Source organism: Tupaia chinensis, unplaced genomic scaffold (genome assembly GCF_000334495.1).
Source record: "Tupaia chinensis unplaced genomic scaffold, TupChi_1.0 Scaffold000466_1, whole genome shotgun sequence".
NCBI classification, from domain to species: domain Eukaryota; kingdom Metazoa; phylum Chordata; class Mammalia; order Scandentia; family Tupaiidae; genus Tupaia; species Tupaia belangeri.
The window spans coordinates 2,925,330-2,947,884 of NW_006159975.1; the positions used below are offsets into that span (position 1 = coordinate 2,925,330).

Sequence of the window (22,555 nt, forward strand, 5' to 3'; positions counted from 1 at the left end):
TCCTGGATCCAAAGGGAAGACATGCACACTTACCCATCATCCTGGCCGGCCGAGATGGCTGGAAGTGAGGGGAGCATTGTGATGTGAGAGCCTGTTGAGGGGTCTTGTCTCCTTCTCTCTCATCAAAGAATTAATTCTTAAAAAAATTAAAAAAGGAGTACTTCAAAACTGTACTTCTCATGATGAATTCAAGAAAGAAAAAGGCAAATTCACTCAAATATCTATAGTTTCTTAGGACACTCCATGTTGATGATGGAAATAAAATAATGACATGATATTATCCAGCTAATACCGCTAGTACTTAATGTATATGCCATGTACCAGACACGGCGAACACAATCCATGTCACTGGTATTATTAAATCTATTTTACAAAAGAGAAAATTGAACTTAAAGTCAAGATTTCCTCAAATAATATAATGGCTATTGTGAGACACGCTGTAGGCTGCATGACTCTGCAGCTAGGATTCAAAACTTAGAGTATCTGAATATGTTTTTTAGAGCCATTTTATTTTAAATATAGAAAGATAGAAATAAAAGTTAATGGGGAATAAAATATCAGCACAATCTGTTACGACATTAAGTATCACGTGAACCTCCAGATAACTGTACTCTCTTCCGAACTAATCAACCCGCATCTGCAGGTATTCAGTACAGTTCAGGACACTGCATTTCATAAATATGCAGATGTGCCTTTGGGAACAAAAAACAAGTACATTTTGGAAGGTGCTTGAGATTATACCAACTAAAAAGAAATGACAGGTTTGGTGATATTAACCTAAAGAATAGGATAATTGAACAATTATGCAAAATAGGGACCAGCAGTTAGCATAATGGCTATGTTGCCCGGACTCCCATGTAGTCAACTGCGATTCCCATCCCCAACCCGGCAGCTTAAACTCACACCGGATGCCTGTGCGTGCATGCCCAAGATCCTGAGAGGAGAATGGAGGAGAAGGGATTGTGGCATGGCATCCCCCCGGGGTATGATTTCTCGCTTTCTGTCTCTCTGCCTCTCTCTGTCTGTCTGGCGAGCACATGCTCCCTCTAGCAAAAACCTCTCCAAAAAAATAATTATGCAAAGTAACACTGCTTTCTGAATTTATAAAACAATGAAAAAAGTTCAGTGATGTTTATTTAAAAAAGCAGTTAGCATAATGGCTATGTCGCTGGACTCCCATGTAGTCAACTGCGATTCCCATCCCCAACCCGGCAGCTTAAACTCACACCGGATGCCTGTGCGTGCATGCCCAAGATCCTGAGAGGAGAATGGAGGAGAAGGGATTGCGGCGTGACCATCCCCCCTGGGGGGTGATTTCTCGCTTTCTGTCTCTTTGTCTCTCTCTGTCTGTCTGGCGAGCACATGCTCCCTCTAGCAAAAACCTCTCCAAAAAAATAATTATGCAAAGTAACACTGCTTTCTGAATTTATAAAACAATGAAAAAAGTTCAGTGATGTTTATTTGAGGTAGCTCCAGGTAATAAAATTGGGATGATGAAGTTAAGATAAAAAGGCAGTTTTCACTGAATATATAGAGAAAAATGTTAGAGTTGAAGTTGGACTTTAGAATAGCTTCCTGAGTCAAGAATGTCATATAAACTCAATATACACAACTATAAATTATTTAAAAATACAAGGAAATTGTTACCTTCATCTTAAAGATAGAAAGTGAGGAGTAGAAAGGAAGTAGTTAACAGAGCTTGTGAGTCGTAAGTGGTCTTCCTGTTCTACCCCCCATCAAAACATGTATAAATGAATATTAAAATGAACTGAGGGGCCAGCAGGTGGCATGGTGGTTAGGGCACTGGACTACCACATGGCCGACTGCAGCTTGAGTCCTGGACCTGGCAGCTTGCTTTCCTTCTCTTTCTCTGTCTTTTTCTGATGACTATAACAAGTTAAAAATAATGATAATAACAAATTAAATAATTTTTTTAAAAATTGCATTTAAACAAAAGAATGAAGTGAAATGTCCAACATATCTCATTGTGGTCTTGATTTTCTTACGTGTGAAGGAGAATACTAAAAGTGACTTTTGTGGTTCTCTCCATCCACAAATAATATTCCATTGCTTCATGGTCTTCTACTAGACTCATCGCCTGTTCATATGTCACAAATTGATCAAGATTGTTTTCATATGTTAAAGTCTAATATGAGTAATGATGAATTCTTTTATTATCACAACCTTGAGAAGTTGAGGGACCAGTGTAATTAACTTTTACTGTTTAAAACTATTTGTTTTAACCCCAGCAAAATTGTTTCCAGCCTTAATTTTATAACATATTGATTTCTTGTGATCCATATACTGATTGATAAATTTAAAAACTTAAGGACTAATTGCATTTTCAAACAGCATAAACAATGAAACTTTCAAAAGAGCTTTTTATAAAAACAAAACAAAAAGACAAATGTGATTTGCCCTCCATGTTTTTTCCCTTATTGCTCTATTGTCAATGTGTACACTCTATATAGGAAAACCAAAAGTATACAGAGTATCTTTTAACTATATTCCTTTTTACTATCAGAGGTAAACTAGTGGCAATATTTCCACCAGCTGACCAAATACCTGAGTAATCTTATAGTTCTACTAAAATAAATTGTATGATTCTAATAAATACATCAACCTGGAAAAACAAAATGCCACTTGTTGAACTTAAGCCATTATCTGTTAGTTTGATATCTTCTATGAGAGAATACATGAAATGGATGGGAATTTGTCCCAGTTAAACATTAACTAGTAACTAAGAAACAAATTATAAACTACCATTTCCTCCAAGAATTACTTAAACCCTTGGTTTAAAAGAGCTTGAGTTCCCCATGAAAGATCTAAATTTTTTTCAGGCACGCCACCAGTGACTCACAGGATGAGTAACAGAACCGGCCTTACTTTCTCTCTCAGAAGTCTTTGCTCTTTCTTGCTTCAATAGAACACAAAAATTAATGGACTGCTTTTAGCATGGCCTATTTTCTTAATCATAATTCTTAGCTTTCAATGATGCTGTAAAGATCTACAATTACTTTATGCATTAAGTTATGTTTCAGAAGGAATTTAGAGTAAAATAAAAGGACTATTTTTTTTACTTATAGTTTGACTAGATAATCCACTTAGTTACCAATCTTTTCTTTTTAAATTACATATGGTAATACACTGTACTTGGTGTAAATGTATAATATATATATCACATATATGCATAAATAATCATCATATAAATATATAAATCTATCCATTCATCCATTTATCCAGGTCCTAGGAAGAACTATGAAGTCAAGGTTAGGGTCCTTTCACAATCTATTTTAATATCATACATAAAATTCTTATATTCTACTATGAACCAGTTTTTTTACAACACTGAATTCAGAAAGTCATGTGAAAATTTTTGCCATAGTTTGTCCCTTAAAGTAATTCTTTCAAATAATCATTGAACTTGGCCTTCTTCTAGTTACTGAAGATGCCTCCTTGAAGGAAAAAGAATGCATCCCTTTCCTAATATAGTTTGCATTTTAGTGAGTGTGTATAGACAATAGATACTATGTTTTAAACAACTGCATAGTATATTAAAAGATAAGTTCCATAGAAAACAATAAAACAGGGAAAGGGGGATGAGGAAAATAAAGAGTTTCTGTGTAAGTCAGATGGTGCAGGCAAGTTCGATCATGGAGTAATAATTGAATAAAATGGAAAAGAATGAAATGGGTCAAGAAAAGTGAACACCCAAGGGAAGATTATTCCAGGTGGAAAGAATGATCAACTCAGAGGGACTGTGACAGTGGTGTGTTTGGCAGTATATTAAGATTCTATGAGATGATACATGCTTAAGACTCAAAGAGAACAAGTTCTCATGATAGAATTTAATCCATAATATCATGATAGATACTATCTAGCTCATTCATTCATTCAAAAATTGAACAGATTAATAGTAACCCTTTCCTTGCCCTGAGCACTGGAAACACAAACATGAGTAGGATGATATGGAAGACTAGTGTGACCAAATTATTCTGCTCTATACTGTAAGTGCATAAAAGAGTATGTGCAAAAAGCTTTTGGTTGGTGGTTGAGGGAGGGAGTAACAAATTACCCTGGAGAAGTCACAAATAGCTTCAACTGAGAAAGTGCTGTTTTTTTTCTGGTTCTGGAAGAATAAACTGTCATAAGGAAGAAATGAGAGAGGGGTATTTCTGAGCTCTGCCATATCTGAAAACAAATGGCGGCAGCAAAGAGAGTATTAAAAAGCCTTGAATTTACTGAATGTATGGTGTATGAGAGGAGAAAAGAAAGTAATGAGCGAATAGTGAAATACTCCATGCTAAGTAGTTTGGACTTTCTTCTGTAGGAAGAATATTTTGGTAGAAAGGTGACATAATCAGGTTTGTAAATTAGAATGATTTTGGTGGTGGGTGTGGAGGATGGATTGCACCATGCAAGCAACCACCTACAGTAACCAGCTGTTCACATGAGGTCCCTGCAGCTACATGTATAAAGATGCTTTCATTCTTCAGGGAGATCTTTATAACATTACATAGTAATCTTACTGCTAATGTTGATGTAGAACAGAACTCAGAATAGGATAAGTTACTTCCGAAAATGTTCAAATCACAATCCCATAGGGTGTACAATATGAGGGTCTACAAAATTCCATTATAGACACTGAGTTATTTAATGAGGTATCCTAAGTAACTCTAAAGCAATATAAAATATTTGTTGAGTGCTTCTCATATATCCTGTACTGTGCTAGTTACTTTCATACATTACCTCATGTACTCTTTGTATAGCTCTGAGATAGTTATAATTTCCCTCATATTATAAATAAAGACAATCATGCCCAGGGAGGTTAAACAATGTCCAGAGATGTTTTTGAATCAGGTATCTTTGATCGCAAGAGCTACGTTGTACTACTTCCTTGAAAATTTGACATTTATTGGTGTTTGTAGTATTTCGTCATTAAGTCATGGCTTATGTCTGAAATATTTTCTCTCCCACAGGTTTTGACCTTCCTCTGGTTTTGCACTGAGATGACCCATTTCAGTCACCAAAAAGATAGACTGGGTTTCTCATGGCAAGCACTGTGAAGAGTCTGAGATTTTGCCTTACTTGCAAGCTGAGAGGTTGGCTTTCGATAGTTTGATGGATGCTGGTATTAAGACATGAGACTCTTGGGTCAGATACATAGGACGTGGAAATTGCAGAAGCCAGAGTGTCAGCATTTAAACTGCTTATCTAAGTCTCCTAAATCCCAGAAAGTAAGGCAAAGGTTATGTTAAGTAATGCCAGCATGCATAGTGGGTTGAGTTAGAGGTGTAGGCACTTGAAATTATTATTACTATATTTTTTGAGAGGTTTTCACTATAGGGCACGTGCACTCGCCAGACAGACAGAGAGAGACAGAGAGACAGAACGCGAGAAATCACCCCCCAGGGGGGATGGCCACGCCGCAATCCCTTCTCCTCCATTCTCCTCTCGGGATCTTGGGCACGCACGCACACACACCTGGCTTGAGTTCCAAGCCACCGGGTCCGGGACGCGAACCATGGTCACTATGTGGCAGTCCAGCGACATAGCCATTACTCTAACTGCTGGTTCCCTTGAAATTATTTTTTTAAACATTGCAATTATTTCATTATTTATACCACTGTTTATTCTCAGTGGTAGAATAGGATCATTTGCCAAGACACAGAAAATATCCTTGCTCCATCATATTTTATGCAAAAAGAAGGCAGCAAGCACTGTTCAAATTATTCATAAGTTGTTTTTTTTACAAAGAAATAAAATTTTAATTCTAATTTAAGTAGCAGTATTTCGAATAAATAGTAGTTTGTTTTGTTTTTCATTTTTTTACCTGTGTCTAACCTATTGTAAGAAAGATTTTTTTTTTCTGAGAGGTTTTTGCTATAGGGCGCGTGCGCTTGCCAGACAGACAGAGACAGAGCGACAGAAAGTGAGAAATCACCCCCCAGGGGGGATGGCCACGCCGCAATCCCTTCTCCTCCGTTCTCCTCTCAGGATCTTGGGCACGCACGCACATGTGCCCTGTGTGAGTTTTAAGCCACCGGGTCCGCAATGCAAACCACGGTCGACTAAGGGGGAGTCCAGCGACATAGCCATTACGCTAACTGCTGGTTCCCATGTTTTGACATTTTTTAAAGTACTGCAATCTGTTGATGATAACATTGATGACATCTTTAGCTTGATTACTATACAGTGTATTCATGTTGCAGAAATTCATTTTGCAAGCTCTAATGGTATACAGCATTGAATGTATAAAAAATAAAAAAACTAAAAGTACTGAAATGGTCATGATTTTTCCTATTGATTCTGAGATTGAACTGCATGATTTCAGCTTCTATGAGCATTTTCATAGTCCTGTAATACTATGCAAAGTAAGAATCGCCTTCATACGCATATATAATTTGTGCATTACACATGCCAGAGATTGGTACTTTAGTATGAAGCCTATGTATCATCCTTTTATGCTCCTGACAACATTCTATTTTAGGCACTCATTACCTCTCATATAGAAAATTATGACTTTCCTTGGCATTCCCACCTCTATGTTTTCATCTTGGTAATCAACTCACAGTCTCCTCTTATGTAAATTGTTCTAAAATGCATTGTGGTCATGTCATGTTCTTATTTCAAAAGGGAATAATGAGAAACTTCTGTGTATTTTATTAACCAAAAATATTTCCACACTATCCTATTTTTAGTCATACTCTCTCTGTATAAATGTCTCATTTTCTGCCCTCCTCTTCTTTTTATTAATATATGTATACATTAATATATGAGTGAACAAATACTTACTGGTGAAATATTTCATAAAATGAAATAAATTAACATTTTCAAGAGTGAAATTCTCACATATGAGGGTTTGTAAAAAATGATCTTTTGTAGTGCTAGAAGGAAATATTACAACCTCTATTTACACTTATTTTTTAAAAAATATAAACTACAAAGAAAAAAAATAAGCATTAATATTCAAGGGAGTGACATTCTTACTGGATCCTCATATCACACAGTCACATACACAGGACAAAGTAAGGGTTCCACCATACAGGCAAGGGCCTTGTCTACATTTGTTCATGTCCCATTGTAATCATCTTCACTTCATATAAATATAATTGAGGTGGATGTTTGTATTATATTATTTTGTTTCAACTAAATTTCTCTTTACTAAATGGAAGGATATTTAAATTAAATGAGAGACAAAAGATGTTTTTAGAGGCAGGGAGGCACAAGGAATGAATCTGGGCATACTTCCTGCTAGAGTTAAAAGCAAAAACTTGATCTACCAAGAAATCAGTTCAAAGTCATTCAAAATTCTTCAGAAAAAATAGTTGTAGTATGAATTTACATGCATGATTATTGATGATAAATTTCAATGTATGTGCACATTTCTCCTGGAGATATTAGCTCACGGCTACTTGAAGATATCTTAAGTAGCAAAATGTTAAAATTTAGCATCAAGAACATAAAGTCAATATTATGCAATATTTTAGCAATGTTGTGAGTAAGGGGTACATTTTGAACCTCACAAAATATTACCAATTCAGCAATAAGTGCATAATAACAAAAGACAAAAGTCTACATTTGATTGAGGTAATAATTTTTGTCATTCAGTGGAAACTGGTTAAAAGAGATCATGTGATATGAAAGACAAAAAAGGGCCAGTCCTGTAGTGCAGGAGTTAAGGAAGCATGATTCTCCATGACTGATTGCAGTTAGAATCCCCACCTTGGTGGCTTGTTAAATACAATGAGCATGTGTGTGTGTGCCCAAAATCCTAGTGGGAAGAAAAAGTGCAGGACAAAGAATCATGTGGAAGATAGGACCAGCAGTTAGCGTAATGGCCATGTCGCTGGACTCCCACGTAGTCGACCGCAGTTTGAGTCCTGGACCCGGTGGCTTAAACTCACGCCGGGCGCGTGTGCGTGCGTGCCCAAGATCCCGAGAAGAGAATGGAGGAGAAGGGATTGCGGCGTGGCCATTCCCCCTGGGGGTGATTTCTCGCTTTCTGTCTCTCTGTCTCTGTCTGTCTGGTGAGCGCACATGCCTAATAGCAAAAACCTCTCAAAAAAAAAGAAAATCATGTGGAAGAAATAGTGATCAGTCCCACTGGATGGTGCTTTCTCTTTCTTTCTCTCTGGCAAGCATATATGCTTTTTGGAAATAAAAAAATAAAAATAAAATAAAATAATAATGTTAAAAAGAAGGAAGGAACATACATTGCTTTATATTCACATAATTTTGGAAACTGTTGAGAAATATTGAACATTTAAAGAAACAATGGTTACAACTAATCATTTAGCATGAGAAGTTACTGTAAGACTGGATGAATGTTCAGGTTTGAGCTTGAACATGATACACATTATATTGACTAGATTCCATTTTTAAGTTTATTTAAACTTTTGTGTATGTGTGTGAGAGAGAAACAGAGAAAGGGAGAGATATGGCACTGTTGACAGTATTTCGACATCATTGTCGGCCCTTCGGCTTCAGTTACCTGGAATCATGGGAACAAGCATGCCTAGTGTGTACTCAGGGAGGTCTCTGGACCTGAACTGGCAACATTTCCATGTGGGTCTTTCTCACAGAGTGTCTCATTGTATTACTGTGACACCATACAATTCCTACATTCTACGTTAACAATAAAAAACTCAACCATTCTTTTTTAACTACTAAAAAGAAAAATTCACTAATAAAAGGGGGGGCTCTCACCAAAAAGTAACTAAGGAAAATAAAATTTTAAACTGTGGTAAAAATAATCTGAAGAAACTTTCTTAAGGAATGACTTTTTTACCAAAATTAAAATGAATAAATAAGCAAATGGCTCAAGAATTAATTTACAGAAATAGCATCATATCTGAAACACCGACTTGTATTATTCATAGACAAAATTATTATAGCAAAGATATACAAATTTAAGGCAGAAGTAGAAAGCAGTCGTCAAAAAAACCGACCTCTAAGAATCATGATGTTTGGTAAAGACATGGGATATAATAATGAACATGTTTTGTACTACACATATTTATTTGTCATTCCAGGGGACAGTCAACTTTCAGGATGAGGTACATACTTTCCTTTACAAAAAGATGTCTTCCAAATTTTAAAATTATTATTAAACAAATACCATTAAATAATATAATAAGTACTATAAAATATGTTATTTGTAATAGTCCCTAGAATATGCAAGTGCTTTTTAGAAGATAATTATAAGTATTCGATGAGTCCCTTAAAGATAAATGTGATGCTTAATGATTAATAAGAAAGCAGCTGTTCTCTGGAAGATAAGCATGATATGGAGAGGTGTACTTGAAAATGTTTCCATCATTCAATGCTTCAAACCTCTGCAAGTGTGTCACCTACACAAGTTCTTGCATTAGGCCACTTGTGTCAGGAAACAGAATTTTCAAATCAGTCTACAAATCTTCTATCAATACATAAAAAGTATCAGTGGGTTTTAAATTACCTGATAAAAATGTAGAACAAAACACCTTTCAAGGAGTTTGAAATAAAATCTGATTGACATTAAGGACTATGGACATTTTATAGTTGTCAATACTCAGTACTTCAGAATATTGGTAGATAAAGCCGCAATATGAATTAATGATGGAGTAAACACGAAATTCATCTGCACATACATGTGAGGGAATGTTTGGGATCCATTCCATATTTATCAGTCACCAAGTGTGCATATAAACTGCTTTGGCTTCCCTTATACATAATACCACACAATGTAGAATCATATTTTCAATAATGATGCATATTAATGTATTCTCACTCTAAATATTATGAAATAATATCATAATAAACATTATATTTGCATATAGCATATATGTTTATATTAGGTGTTTAATATGTGAAAAAAATTCCATATAACTAATAAATAATATAAAATGAGTTTTTAAAGAAATACTTGGTTTATCTTTAGTTGATGCTTTATATCATTATAAAAATATTATTTAATAATACAGAAAATAATATAAAATATGGTACTTGAAATATTTTAATAAAAATTTTTATATCATTTATAATAGAATATTTTTACAATATAATATTCATAATAGGTATAATACAATATGTATAAAATAATATGATATAGTATTTTCATGTTCAGGATATTCTTTTACATTTATTCTATATATGTGTATACTTTATGAGCATATAATAATACATTTTGCTATGTGGCATATGTATATTAAATTTTTTTTTTTTTGGAGAGGTTTTTCACTATAGGGCACATGCGCTCGCCAGACAGACAGAGAGAGACATAGAGACAGAAAGCAAGAAATCACCCCCCAGGGGGATGGTCACGCCGCAATCCCTTCTCCTCCATTCTCCTCTCGGGATTCTGGGCACACACACACGCGCCCGGCGTGAGATTTAAGCCACTGGGTCCGGGACGTGAACCACGGTCAACTAAGTGAGAGTCCAGCGACATAGCCATTACGCTAACTGCTGGTTCCCATGTATATTAAAATTGTTCATATATTAGAAGCAGCATACTGAAAAACATTTTTAAATAGGATGTTCTTATCAAAAGGCTTCAGTGCTTTAAAAATTCATACAAAAAAAAAAAAAAAAAGACCAGCACATTCTTGAAAGTTTCTCTTTCCTTATTTTGGAAGTGTTTCTTAACTATCTTGAACTTAACACCCACACTGTTGAAGTGTAATTATTTTTACCCAGAGAGCATCTTTACTGGAATGCAAACAACCTACTAGTAGTTCTTGCTCAGTTTTGGATCTCCTCACCATCAACAGATACACAGGGTGCACAGCTGAGTTGGTGACATTTGAAAATATTTGCTGACTGGATCATCTCAGGGTTTGCTAACATATAGAGAATTATGTTCAAATAACTTTATGGAGCATAATAGTGGTGCAGTGGTAAAATGAAAGTTTGATCTACATGGGAAGGTTATGAGCTCATATCAGATCTCCCTGAATCTGTTGTGCCTGCAAGTATGCCATGACTCTGGCTGGCTAAGGCTGGGGGTGGATCGTGGTATCAAGACTCTGTTGAGGGTATATGTCTGTATCTCTGTCTCTCTTTCTCTCTCATGGAAGAAATAGGTAATTTTTTAAAAGATATAAATCTTTAAATCTTTTAAAGAAATAAATTTTTATTCACAGAGCACTTTCTATTAGATAAACAGGGATTAAAGAGCAAATCACCTGGACATCTTGCCAAGAATTCTCCGTAATATACCCTACTTCAACTCTGACGACCTTAACTGTTGTTATGCAATGATCCTAGCTTTGCTGATAATCTTCTCACCTCACGTATATGGGAAACAGACACTGAAGTTGAAATATGACCTTGAGGCATAATCTCTCAATTAAATAGAGTACAACGATTGGCTTCAAGGTTGAGTAACAATTTATTGACTTATTGGCTTTGTGTAGAGTGAATCCATATAAATAGCTAAAGCCATGCATTTGTTGGTAGACATTGCCATGGGCATTAAAGAAGCTGGTCTAAATATGAACATCTTCAAAATTTTATTAATATGCACAGGTTTGTTTAAATGTGATGTTTTATTTGCTCTTCAGAAACTGGAGTTTAAGTGTTAGCTATGAAATTTGAATCTCCACTGAGTTCCTTTTAATTCATCGAATATTTCTCTCTTTCTTTTATTCTTTTGTGTGTGTGTGTGTGTGTGTGTGTGTGTGTGCACGCATGTGTGATATTTTGTAACAAACAAAAACAACACTTTATCTTAGATTATTTTAAACAACTCTACTGTTAGTATTTTTTTCTTTAGGGTCTCCTTTTCATAGCAGAATTTACGAAATCTTTCTAAGATAACAAAAAGTCATATGAAATGTAATTTACAAATGTATGACTTTTAAAATAATAGATTTCAATTTAAATTTGGCTATTACTTATGCATATTGTTTCCTTTTAGTTATACTACATACAAGTGAGTTTTGGGATGTGCTTATTTATGTTTTTCACTCTAGAGGTGCTGTATAATGCAATTTATAATGAGTCATGACTAAACCAAAAACAGCCTCTTTTCTTTTTTAAGAAAAAGAAAGCAATGAAAATAATTAAGTAATGAAAGTAGAAAGGACATTTTGCTCTTTTACTAACATTTTAAATTAGAATACAATAGATTTTATATTTAAAATATAGCTTATGTGAACATGCAAAATGATTTGACTAAATGATCAAGAAATTAAAGGAGGAATATAGTGGAAATTGATTTTGACAAAAATAATTGTTCTATGTGGTAATTTTTAAGTATAAGTGTTGGACAAAGGAATAAACTAAAGATATAGTAAAGCTGGGATCTGAACTCTTGCTTTATTCCACATTTGTTTTTCACAGCACAATACAGAAAAAACTAAATGGAAATTTGAGTTAAAGACAAAATAAATATTGATTCACTACTAGGTGAAAGTGTGTTTCTCTATTACAATTTCAACTAATGAATGCATTTTATGGGGACAGATATGCAGAATGATTATTAATAAACGTACTCATTTCTATATTTTTTCGAAGTTACTTAAACTTTTTTCCTGTTATTTCTTCAGTGTTTCCACTCCACAAAACAGAAATTCAGATATTAATTAACCCTGTGAATTTGCCTGAAAATATGCTTCCTGGGACACAACTAAGCCGTGCTTATGATAAAGATGTGGCTGGAAAAGCAGATGCCTACCACTTTCTGAATAAAACAAAGGATTTCATCATCGATCCAAGTATATGAATCTTAGCATGTTTATTTGTACTATTTTATACCTATTGCTTTCCTTTTTCTTTTAAAGATCATGCATTTTATTTATTGATGGAGAGGAAAAAAGTCACTCTTGACAGAGTCTTGTCACAGTGCAAGTCCTCCTTCCCCCCTTAGCCTTCCAGCCAGTCAGGATCACAGTATGTTTGTACCCACTGTATAATCAAGTCAACTGAGGATCCCAACCATGGTATTCCACGAAGCTCCAGCATTGCAGAGCAGTTCCTTACCACTTGTGCCACTGCAGTTAAGCCTAAACCTATTACTTTTAAAGCAAATTTTAAAGAAAATTATTTAGTTAATTCAAGGGGTATATTGGATTTCTTGGCAAAACGTGCTGCAGATAGTTAAATAAATAAAATACAATTTCTAAAGTAGCTATCAATTCCTTCCTCACCTCCTGGCTCATGTTATCTCATGATAACTCAATACTATCATAACTGGTGCTTCCTGAAAATAAGATTTTTTTGTTTATTATACTGACATTAGAATCACCTCATTCTTTTCAGAAAAAAAAATATACTTTAGGGCCAGCCAGTGGCATAGTGGTTAGACTGGCCGGATCCCACATGGCTGATTACATGGTTTGAGTCCTGGATCTGGTAGGTTGGAAAACACACCAGGTATGTATGTGTGCATTCCCAGAATCCCAGAGGAAGAGTGGAAAAGAAGGAACTGTGCTGTGGTCACACCCTTGGGGGATTGTTTTCTCACTCTCCCTTCCCCTGCCTTTCTTTGGTGAGCACACACTTTCTGTAGCAAATTAAAAAACAAAACAAAACAAAACAAAGCAAAACAGAAAAAAAGAAAGAAAAATATGTATGTGTGTGTGTGTTTGAATAATAGAAAAAAGATTTTGAGAATATATTTTTTGCACTGATTCAAGAAAAACAATTTGAAAATGACTCTGGTCAAGTTGGATTGAAATTTTTCCTGAAAGTATTAATAAATTAGTCAGTTAAGACAAAGTGTATGTATTTTGCTTTGTGCTTCTCACAGTACTCTGAACCTAGCCAGGTAGTTTGCACAGTAGGTCCTCAGTAGGATTAAAGAAAAAGTGAAATAGTGTATCTCAGTTAAAATAAAAAGAAACAAATTTGTTTTCACAGTCAAACATCCAAAGGTTATTTACCACTATAAATGATGTTTCCGATGCCTTCTGAAATAGGGTCAATTCATCTTCTCAAGTTGTTATTTGCTCAGCATACAAATTATAATGGTTATATCCCATTAATTAGGTCATTCTAAGCTGAGGTGTGTGATAGTATCTGTTTTCTTAACATTTCAGAGAGCTGTCAAAATGTGCATGCATTTACTTGTGGAATGTGCTTGGGAATTGTGAAAATAATATCTGACATTTTTATAAATGTAAGAAAATAGTTTGGAAAACAGGAATAGACAATTTATGGCTCACTTGCCACCCAGGGTCATTTGAATCTTTACCAGTGGCTCAGCTTAGCTCCACTCTTTAAGAGCAAGCTCTATCTTGGGATAATTCCAACCTCTGTTGCCTGATCGGCTTCTTTCCCTGTCACAAGGAACGTGCTCTAACGCTCAGATTCTGAATAAAATCTGAACAATCCTGTTTCCTTCTGACTAGGGTCCCGACACTGGAAACATTCCTTTAGCGGGATCATTTTTGATTCCTGGTATTCAAAGTGCAATAACACCCACCCATTTTATTAGACTTCCTGATTGTCTGCCATTTGAACTCAACACTTCTATTTTACCTTTGCTAGAAGTGATGGCATAAACCTTGGCCTGAAACCCAGATGAATCCCTCATCTTCATTGCATACCACTTGCCTAATCATAGGGAAATACTGACATATAGTTACTTAGAAGATGTTTGCTCACCTGGACTCAGGATCTCTGGTCCCTGTTATCCGTGGTAGCTGGCTGAGATGGAAACTCCTGCAAATACATATTCGTCCTCTTTTCTATGCTCACCATATTAACTGCCCCAGACTTCCTTTCTTTTAACCTAACCACACACTTCTCTTGCATCTTCATACCTGTCCATCATGCCCTGTGAATTATCTTTTATCTGACAAAGAAATCAATAAATATATATGTAAATAAAATCCCTTGCTTTCTCAATGTATTTTATGACATTTCCCTACCTCTTAAGTTTTAACTGCAATGTGGTGTCCTAGGAGGGAACTGCAGCATGCCTTGAGCTGATATTATTTATTCTCCCACACATCTCATATCTCTGGGTCAGGAAGTGGGTAGTCAGCATTCTTCTCACTGCACAAAGCTAATTCCTGACCATTATACTAATCCTCTTTGGAAACTCCCTTTCTCATTTTGAGCTCAAGATATCTGGCTTTTTACCAAACCATACTAATCACTCCCCCTCAAGCTCTAGGGCATTAAATACATCCCTCAGTGTTTCTATCTTGAGTCTTGCCACCATCTTTGGGGTTACTTTGATATTCACATTAAGGTCTATCCAGCAGACCAAAGGCTCAGTTACTTTCTCCTATCCAGTGTAAATCCCTGTACCTAAGTGTCCATGCCTTTCAAGAAACAAAAGGTATTTTTCTATGTACTGACAGTATTAATAAAATTTGTGGATTACTGTTTTTCCAGGTTCTGGTGTAATCACATCAACCAAGATTTTTAATTATGAAACTGATCCAATAAGGTTTCTACTGATAGTTGACACTGGAGGGATTCTTAGACGTGTTTTGACCATTAATATTATTGATGTTCCTGAACCTCCAGACTGTACAGCTGATCCCAAATTTTCTTCAGGCACAGGTATTATTTTTCTCTATATACAGGGAAGTTACAGGTATTTTCCTCTACTTTACTTTCAAAAGTTATCTATAATGAAAGAGGTCAGGCATACTTTTTTTAAGTTAGATAAGTTCAGTGATTATTTTATAATGCATGTAATTTGTGCTTATATAAAGATGTGCATACTTTGAAACTTATAAGAAAACATAATCTCTCTAAAGAATAGTTTATTTATTCTTTATTTATTTTTGGAGGTTTTTGCCTGAGGGTAACATGTGCTTGCTGGAGAGACAGAGATAGTGATAGGGAAAGTGAGAAATCACCTCCCATCCCCAGGGGATATGGTCATGCTACAATCCTTTCTCCTCCATTCTCCTCCTGGGATCTTGGCATCACACACACAAACACACACATACACACACACACACACACACACACACGTGCATGCACGTTTGTACCTGGTGTGACTTCCAAGTCATCAGGCTTGGGACTATAACCGTGGTTGTTCATGTCAGAGTACAACGATATAACCGCTAAACCATCTGCTGTTCCCAAGAATCGTTTAAAATATAGATTTACAAGTAGAAAATTTCACTGAATAATTATGAGATTAGAGAGCAAATATCTTAAGAACAGCAGAAAAGAATCTTTAAAAGGTGTGTAAAAAAAATGAGGCAGGGGAACCAGCAGTTAGCGTAATGGCTATGTTGCTGGACTCCCAGGTGGTCAACTGCAGTTCGCGTCCCAGATCCGGTGGCTTAAAACTCACGCCGGGGGCATGTGCGTGCATGCCCAAGACCCGAGAGGAGAATGGAGGAGAAGGGATTGTGGCATGACCATCCCCCCCGGGGGGTGATTTCTCGCTTTCTGTCTCTATGTCTCTCTCTGGAGAGTGCAAGCGCCCTATAGCTAAAACCTCTCCAAAAAAAAAAAAAAAAAAAGGAAAATGAGGCAGGAATGATAGTTTTTAAAAAAATTTTGCTGGAGTATGATAGATGTGAGACAAAAAAAAGAGAAAAAAATTATAAACTTTTATTTACAAGGAAAAAACAAAGCCCTTTTCTGTACTGTCTGAAATAGTTCACAATAGTGTGTATTTCTTCATTTATTTGTCATCAAAAGAGCACTTTGACTAAACAAATAGGTCTGACTAACATGCAAAATGTTTATAATCTTTTGTGAAGCCAGAGTATTGCAACTGAAATTTTCTATTTCAATGTTTTGAATGTGAATAAAGTTTTTGGTTTTCAAATTTAAAAAAAAAATGCTGGAGGGTGCATGCACTCTCTAGAGAAAAACAGAGAGAGAGAATTAAAAAGCACTCAGTGGGGGATGGTCACATGACAATCCCTCTCCTCCATTTTTCCTTTCAGGATTTTGGGCACACACATCCATTGAGTTTTTCAAGTCACTGGATCTGGGACTTGAGCCACACAGGTGGCTATATGGGATCCAGATGCCTGAACCACCATGCCATGGGCTGGCATAGAAAACACTTTTTAAAAGATTTTTATGTCAAGGTCAGCAGATGGCACAACAGTTATGTCACTGGATTCCCCCATAGTTGACCATGGCTTAAGTCTCAGACCCAGTGGCTTGAAAGTGATGCCTGGGACATCTGTGTGTGTGCCCAAGATTCCAGGAGGAGAATGGAAGAGAAGAGATAGTGATGTGGCCATTCCCCCTTGGGGGGGTGATTTCTCACTTTCCCATTCACTGTCTCTTTTGTATCTCTCTGGCAGCACACGTGCCCTATGGCAAAAACCTCTTTAAAAAAATAAAAGGACTTTGATGTCTTAATACATAAACTTAAATTTTCACTTGGGAAAATGTCACAAAGAATTTATTTTTAATGCCCCTAAGGTTCAAATGGTGCTTTAATTCTCCAGAGAAGTAAGGGACACAGCCATCAAACAAATATGAATATACAACTAAATTTAATTGTGATATGATAACATAAGTAAGTGACATTTGTATTTTGAAAGCAAATAATGTGTATGGTTGTGTGCAGAATTGACCAAATCAGAGATATAAGAAAAGTTTCCTCTAAAAAGTTGATTAATTAATTAATTAATTAATTGAGGTTTTTGCCTGTGAGCTTGCCAGAGAGAGACAGAGACAGAGACAGAGACAATGAGAGGGGAAATGAGAAATACTCCCTCCTCCCAGAAGGGATGGTCACTCCTAATCCCTTCTCCTCCATTCTCCTCCTGGGATCTTGGGCACACGCACATGTGCCTAGCCTGATTTTCAAGCCATCAGGTCTGAGACTTTAACCACTGTTGACCACGTGGGATTCTTGTGACATAGCCGCTATGCCATCTGCTGGCCCTGATAATTTATTTTAGATCTAAACATTAATAACAATAAGAAAGAAGAGAGAGACGAAACCTAGTAGCTTGCTGTTTTGCTTTCCCTCTTTTTCTCTCTATCCCTTTCTGGTGAGCATGTGTATCCTATAGCAAGTTAAAAAATAATAATACTGATAAATAAAAATCAGTAATTTTGTAAAAAATTTAAAAAAAAGGCTTTGTAGGCCAAAAGACAAAATTAAATATGTTACTAATGTAGTACTTAAAAGAAAAAAAAACATATTTTCACAAATTTCTACTGATAACATTTTGAAATAGGGTAATCATAGTCATAATTGGGTATAATTTTGTCCTGTGAATCTGTTAATGAGAAGAATTACTTTTAATTTTTGAGGTGTTAGAATTTTCTTTTATTGGGTGGAGTGTTAACACCATTGACTTTCTTTACTTAGTCAAAAAAATGAGCTGCTCAGAATCTTATTTTAGTTTTGACCTCATTTTTATTTATTTTTGTGATAAAATCTATCATTATGAAATAATTTGCTTTCCATTTTTTATTCTTTTTGACCATTTTACCGTCAAGTAGGGAAGTTATAATGAGTGCCTGGTCTTGTTTTTTGGTGTGTCTTATATTCCTTTATCATATAGTGTCACTGTATTAAAAAAAAAACATAATGTTTTGCTACATAATTCGATAAAAATATAATCTTCACTCCATCATATCTTGTAAGTATACTTTTATCTTTTTTTCTTGTTTTGTCATGACAGGTAGGTATGATAGTTAAGAGTAATACTGGGGCTCAGAATTCTGTTACAAAGGAAGACTAGGATTTACAGTATTTAAAGGGAGGAGACCACCATACATGGTCTCTATCTCCATCATTCCACTCTGACATTGCAGCAAGGTTGTGGCAAAAGACCGTCTATAAACAAGCATGTGTACTTGTGTTCTTCTAACACGTTATTTATAAAGACTAAAATTTTACTTCTGTACAAACTTCATATTTCACAAAATATTCATCTTTTTTTTTTTTTTTTTTGGAGAGATTTTTCACTATAGGGGGTGTGCGCTCACCAGACAGAGAGAGAGAAACATAGAGACAGAAAGTGAGAAATCACCCCCCAAGGGGGATGGTCACGCCGCAATTCCTTCTCCTCCATTCTCCTCTCGGGATCTTGGACATGCACACACACACGCCCGGTGTGAGTTTTAAGCCACCAGGTCTGGGACGCGAACCGCGATCGACCACATGGGAGTCCAGCGACATAGCCATTACACTAACTGGTGGTTCCCCATCTTTTTCATTTTAAAAGTCATTTTTAATTGTTTTCATTTAAGAGTGTAAAAATAATTCTTAGAACACAGTGCATACAGAAATGAACGCAAGTCTACATTTGGTTCACGGGAGGTACTTTGAAGATAGAATAAAAAGACCAGTTATCAGGTAATTTCAGTAATCCAGACAAGAAGTGATAAAGTGTGGTTTAGGAAAGTAAAGGATTAAAGAGAAAGGAATAGTCTAAGATATTTAAATAGTAAGTGAACCTGACAATGAATTAAGAATAAAAGAAAAGAGGAGGATTCTGAGCTTTATAATTTGCATAAACTGGTACGGAGATTGTCAAGTAAGAGAGGAAAACTTAGAAATAGACCAAATTTGGAAAGAAAAATTCAAGTTCACTTTTGAACATGTCATGGTTGATATGCCTTTATTATATCAAGGGCATGGGGATTTAAGTGAGCAGTTGAGCTCAGAGGTCTTGCCCAGGGCTACAAAAATACAAGTTTTATAATTGAAACCATGGACTTGGATAAGATTACTCAGTCAGAGAGTAGAGAATTAAAAGAAAGGAGGGCAGAGGGCCAAATCTTGAAGAACTCCGACACTTAATGACGTGGGGGAAGAAATTTAGCCTGCCAAGGAAGCTAAGAAAGAGCAGCAAATGTGGTGGTAGAAGAGGAAGGAGCTCATGCCATGAGTGGCCAGCGAGAGAGAATGTTTCAGTACAGTACTCGGTGTTCCCTAGTCAAGGAAGATGAGGCATTAAAATGCCCAGTGCATCTTGATAGTGATATGGGCAGCATTTACCTCATGTCACTAACCAGCTACCATAGACAGCTAGAACTATTCATTGAGAACTATTTTATGGGTATCATAGAGCCAGAAGGGATTAGAATGATTAGCAAGCATGTGAAAATAGAAATCTTTTCTTTTAAGAAATTTGCATGTAAAATTGGATAGAAGTTCTGTGGCAGAACTATATGGAATTGTAAAAATTATGTCTGGTATATTTCTTTCAAATGTAGACAAGCAAATGATGATAATACATTTGGCTGGAAAGCTGAAGACACATGAAGAGAAAGTAGAGAGACAGGATCAAAGCAAAGAGAATTAATCATCTATCAATCTAGTCTACCCATCTATCTGTCTTCTAAACATGTATACGTCTACATTTATCATTTTATTTATTTATATTTATTTGTTTATTTTTAGTTTGCTATAGAACCCCTGTGCTCACTGGAGAAAGACAGAGAAATAGAGAGAAAATGATAAATCACTCCCTGGGGTGATGGCCATGCCACAATCCTTTCTTCTTCATTCTCCCCTTGGGATTATGCATGCAGCCTTGCACAGAGTGTTTTTCAAACCATCAGCCTGGGAGTTCAAACCACTCAATTTGCCATGTGGGATCCAGCCATTTTAACCTCTGTACCACCTGCTGGCCCCTATTTTTATGTTTAATACATTAGAAAAGGCTTGAAGCTTTAAGTTTTCTTTTTTGTATTTTACTTGCAATTCAGTCTCTGAAAAGTAATAATGAACTGGGGGCTCCAGTTTATCTGGGTGTGTGCTTGAAGACATTTTTCTTTATTATTTTGATAAAATATAGTACCCTAAGGGGCCGGCCCAGTGGTGTAGTGGTTAAGGTGCTGGACTCTCACATGGCAAACTGTGGTTCAAGTCCTGTATCCAGCAGCTTGAAATTCAGGAGTGTGTGTGAGTGTCCCCAAATCCTAGGAGGAATATGGAGGAGAAGGGATTGTGGCATGGCCATCACCCTGGAAGGTGATTTCTCACTTTCTCTCTCTCTGTGTCTCTCTCTGTGTCTCCAGCAAGTGGAAGCACCCTTTAGCAAAAATCTCTCTCAAAAAAAATACAGTATTCTGAAAACCTTCCTTATTATCCCTTGATTTGAAAAATCATGTATTTAAACTTATAAATTTCTTTTAAAAATATAAATAAAAATTACTATTTTGAAGTTTGGACCATATAAACCAAAATCAGTTATTCATTTTATTTAATGAGCCATATTGAGTACTTTTATGATGACTATAAAAATAAGGTAAGATTTTTATATATGCATGATGTGTGATAATGTTGTGATAATATATCACACTTATTTTTTTAAAACTATGAAATAAACATTCACTGTATTTAGAAATGTACTGTTTATTATATTGATGCAAAAAACATTCCTTTTCGCATTGTTACCATTAAAGGCAGTGTTCTGTAAGAACATGTGCAGTTATTTTGCAAAGCAAACACAGATACATGCACACCCAGTTCCAATAATGATATTGGCTATGACTATAAATAACTGGAATCCTTTCACTTTTTTTTTTTTTTCCTGCTACTCTTGTTCAAAGGGTGAGCCTCCAGAGCATTTTTTTCTGAGCTCTCTTGAGCTCTCAGTCCTTTTCTGTGTCTCTCACCCCTGTGGTCACTGAGGGCTCTTGCATCTTGTACCTACTTCCTGTTTTCCATTTCCAGTGCTGTGTCTGTATGCAAGGGAGTAAAAGGTGTGCACTCAAAAATGTCAGAATAGGGAGGGAGCTAGAGGGGACACAGATTATTAAGATGTTGATGATTAAAATGTGGAAAGCTATAACAAGGACTTTGCCTGATCTAATAATTTAATGGCTATTCAAGAAACTTGCCAACTTGGATTTTTCCCAAGCCATTTCTCCAAAGGTACTCAGAAGTTTTAGAATGATTTCCATAGACATGCAATGCTCCTTTCCTGCCAAGAAAATGAAGAGTCAGCTGCATTAACTGTTAAAGAAAAGTCAAGTAAGATGGATACTGAGCATCTATTGGATCTGGCAACAGGGACAACTTTCTGGAAAGTTTTTGTCATAAAGGCAGAACCTCTAGAAGAGTGGACCAAAGGTTAAACAGAAAGAGAGGAAATACACAAACTTTCACACTCAAGGGTAGGAGAGAGGGCCATAGTTAAGGTGTGTTTGGGGTTGACAGTGCTTTTCATTTTTTTAAGTGAAAGAGACTTGAGCATATTTAACATTTAAATGCTAATGAAAAGTAGCCAGAAATGAGAGAGTGATTGAAGATGGGGAGGTAGAGTTGGAGTCCAGTCTTTGAGAAAGTGCAGGAAGGCACTCCCAAAGAACAAGGATTATCCTCAGTGACAAGGTGTTCTCTTCTATAACTGAAAAAGGAGAGAAGAAGGTGCAAATGTAAGTGAATTTGTAGATTTCATAGAAAAAGATGAGATGTCACTAGTCTAGTCTTGTCTAGTAGTTTCTATGTACTGCCTGCAGTGAGTTGAGAGATCCTGTGCGGAGAGTGAGATAAATGGGAAGGAGGGTGTAAAAGGTTTGGCATAAAAAGATATGATTTAAAATAATTGTGAAAAGTTGTAGAGTTATAGATTAGAAATTTAACAGTATTTCAGATTCAATATAATATTTTTAATAATCCTCTTTGCAATCAATAGCTCAGGCTTTACTTATGCAGTTTCAT

General features: G+C 35.8%; 1 long non-coding RNA gene across 2 annotated transcripts in view; it reads right to left on the reverse strand.

Moving 5' to 3' along the window:
• Window positions 1-46: 46 nt before the first annotated feature.
• LOC102485203 (uncharacterized) overlaps window positions 47-22,555 on the reverse strand; it is a 306,679-nt gene continuing 284,170 nt past the window's right edge. For both annotated transcript variants that reach the window (XR_003550582.1, XR_003550583.1), the window contains exon 5: window positions 47-136. This is a non-coding gene — a long non-coding RNA (uncharacterized LOC102485203). The remainder of the gene's footprint in view (window positions 137-22,555) is intronic.